We start from the raw sequence: 3,937 nt of genomic DNA on the forward strand, positions 1-3,937 counted from the left end.
GAGGAAGGACACTATATCATACTTAAAGGGTCTGTCCAACAAGAAGATCAAACAATTTTAAGTATCTATGCCCCTAACATGGAAGCAGTCAATTATATAAACCAATTAATAACAAAATCAAAGAAACACATTGACAATAATACAATAATAGTAGGGGACTTTAACACCCTCTTCACTGAAATGGACAGATCATCTAAGCAAAAGATCAACAAGAAAATAAAGGCCTTAAGTGACACACTGGACCAGATGGACATCACAGATATATTCAGAACATTCCATCCCAAAGCAACAGAATACACATTCTTCTCTAGTGCACATGGAACATTCTCCAGAATAGATCACATCCTGGGTCACAAATCAGGCCTCAACTGGTACCAAAAGGTTGGGATCATTCCCTGAATATTTTCAGACCACAATGCTCTGAAGCTAGAATTCAATCAGAAGAGCAAAGTTGGAAAGAACTCAAATACATGGAAGCTAAAGAGCATTCTACTAAAGGATGAATGGGTCAACCAGGAAATTAAAGAAGAATTGAAAAAATTCATGGAGACAAATGAAAATGAAAACACTACTGTTCAAAATCTTTGGGACACAGCAAAGGCAATCCTGAGAGGAAAGTGTATAGCAATACAAGCCTTTCTCAAGAAACAAGAAAGTTCTCAAGTATACAACCTAACCCTACACCTAAAGGAGTTGGAGAAAGAACAGCAAAGAAAGCCTAAAGCCAGCAGGAGAAATCATAAAGATCAGAGCAGAAGTTAATGAAATAGAAACCAAAAGAACAGTAGAATAAATCAATGAAACTAGGAGCTGGTTCTTTGAAAGAACTAATAAGATTGATAAACCTCTGGCCAGACTTACCAAAAAGAAAAGAGAAAGGACCCAAATAAATAAAATCATGAATGAAAGAGGAGAGATCACAACCAACATCAAAGAAATACAATTACAAGAACATATTGTGAGAAATTATACGCCAGCAAATTTGACAACCTGGAAGAAATGGATGCATTCCTAGAGACATATAAACTACCAAGACTGAACCAGGAAGAAACAGGAAACCTGAACAGACCCATAACCTGTAAGGAGATTGAAGCAGTCATCAAAAATCTCCCAACAAACAAGAGCCCAGGGCCAGACAGCTTCCCAGGGGAATTCTATCAAACATTTAAAGAATAATTAACACCTCTTCTCCTGAAACTGTTCCAAAAAATAGAGATGGTAGGAAAATTTCCAAACTCATTTTATGAGGCCAGCATTACCCTGATCCCAAAACCAGACATAGACACCATCAAAAAGGAGAATTATAGACCAATATCCTTGATGAACACGGATGCAACAATTCTCACCAAAATACTAGCCAATAGGATCCAACAGTACATTAAAAGGATTATTCACCATGACCAAGTGGGATTTATTCCTGGACTGCAAGGTTAGTTCAACATCTGCAAATCAATCAATGTGATACAATACACTAATAAAAAAAAGAACAAGAACCATATGATACCCTCAGTAGATGATGAAAAAGCATTTGACAAAGTACAGCATCCTATCTTTATCAAAATTCTTCAAAGTGTAGAGATAGAGGGTACATATCTCAATACCATCAAAGCCATCTATGAAAAACCCACAGTGAATATCATTCTCAATGGGGAAGAACTGACAGCTTTTCCGCTAAGGTCAGGAACACGGCAGGGATGTCCACTATCACCAATGCTACTCAACATAGTACTAGAAGTCCTAGCCTTAACAATCAGACAACAACAACAAAAAAATAAATAAATAAAAGGCATCCGAATCAGCAAAGAAGAAATCAAACTCTCACTCTTTGCAGATGATATGATACTTTATGTGGAAAACCTAAAAGAGTCCACACCAAAACTGCTAGAACTCCTCACACAGGAATTCAGTAAAGTGTCAGGATATAAAATCAATGCACAGAAATCAGTTGCATTTCTATACACCAACAGCAAGACAGAAGAAAGAGAGATTACAGAGTCAATCCCATTTACAATTTCACCCAAAACCATAAGATACCTAGGAATAAACCTAACCAAAGAGGCAAAGAACCTGTACTCAGAAAACTATAAAGTACTCCTGAACGAAATAGAGGAAGATACAAAGAAATGGAAAAAATGTTCCATGCTCATGGACTGGAAGAACAAATATTGTGAAAATGTCCATGCTACCTAAAGCAATCTACACATTTAATGCAATCCCTATCAAATACTATCAATTTTTTTCCAAGAAATTGAACAAATAATCCTAAAATTTGTATGGAACCATAAAAGACCCCGAATAGCCAGAGGAATGTTGAAAAAGAAAGCCAAAGTTGGTGGCATCACAATTCCAGACTTCAAGCTCTATTACAAAGCTGTCATCATCAAGACAGTATGGTACTGGCACAAAAACAGACCCATAGATCAATGGAACACAATAGAGAGCCCAGAAATAGACACTCAACTCTATGGCCAACTAATCTTTGACAAAGCAGGAAAGAATGTCCAATGGAAAAAAGACAGTCTCTTCAATAAATGGTGTTGGGAAAATTGGACAGCCACATGCAGAATGAAACTGGACCATTTCCTTACACCACACACAAAAATAGACTCCAAATGGATGAAAGATCTCAATGTGAGACAGGAATCCATCAAAATCCTTGAGGAGAACACAGGCAGCAACCTCTTCGACCTCAGTTGCAGCAACTTCTTCCTAGAAACATCACTAAAGGCAAGGGAAGCAAGGGCAAAAATGAACTATTGGGACTTCATCAAGATCAAAAGCTTTTGCACAACAAAGGAAATGGTCAGCAAAACTAAAAGACAACTGACAGAATGGGAGAAGGTACTCATAAATTACATATCAGATAAAGGGCTAGTATCCAAAATCTATAAAGGACTTATCAAACTCAACACTCAAAGAACAAATAATCCTATCAAGAAATGCACAGAAGACATGAACAGACATTTCTGCAAAGAAGACATTCAGATGACCAACAGACACATGAAAAAGTGTTCAATCTCACTCGGCATCAGGGAAATAGAAATCAAAACCACAATGAGATACCACCTCACACCAGTCAGAATGGCTAAAATTAACAAGTCAGGAAATGACAGATGCTGGTGAGGAAGCAACGCTGTGGGTGGGAATGCAAAGCTGGTGCAGCCACTCTGGAAAACAGCATGGAGGTTCCTCAATAAGTTGAAAGTAGAGCTACCATACGACCCAACAATCACACTACTGGGTATTTACCCTAAAGATAAAAATGCAGGCATCAGAAGGGACATGTGAACCTGAATGTTTATAGCAGTAATGTCCACAATAGCCAAACTATGGAAAGAACCTAGATGTCCATCAACAGATGAATGGAGAAAGAAGATGTGGTATGTATATACAATGGAATACTATGCAGCCATCAAAAGAAATGAAATCTTGTCATGTGCAATGACGTGAATGGAACTAGAGGGTATTATGCTGAGCGAAATAAGTCAATCAGAGAAAGGCAATTATCATATGATCTCATGGATATGAGGAATTTGAGAGGCAGTGCAGAGGGTTTGGGGTGTAGGAAAGGAAAAAATGAAACAAGATGGGATCAGGAGGGAAACAAACCATAAGAGACTCAATCTCACAAAGCAAACTGAGGGTTGCTGGGGCTACAGAGAGGGTGGTTGGGTTATGGACATTGGGGAGGGTATGTGCTATGGTGAGTGCTGTGAAATGTGTAAGCCTGATGATTCACAGACTTGTACCCCTGGGGCTAATAATACATTATATGTTAATAAAATAATTTTAAAAACAAAAAAGAAAGAAAGAAAGAAAAATAGATGGAGACAGAGGAAAACAAACTGGCCAAAAGATACATTAAAAAAGCTTCACTTAAAATTAGAAAAATACAAAGTAAAACAAGGATAAGATTTGTGGGGGTGCCTGGGTGGCT

Source organism: Lontra canadensis, unplaced genomic scaffold, assembly GCF_010015895.1.
Source record: "Lontra canadensis isolate GAN:19392208 unplaced genomic scaffold, GSC_riverotter_1.0 scaffold81, whole genome shotgun sequence".
In the NCBI taxonomy this organism is placed as follows: domain Eukaryota; kingdom Metazoa; phylum Chordata; class Mammalia; order Carnivora; family Mustelidae; genus Lontra; species Lontra canadensis.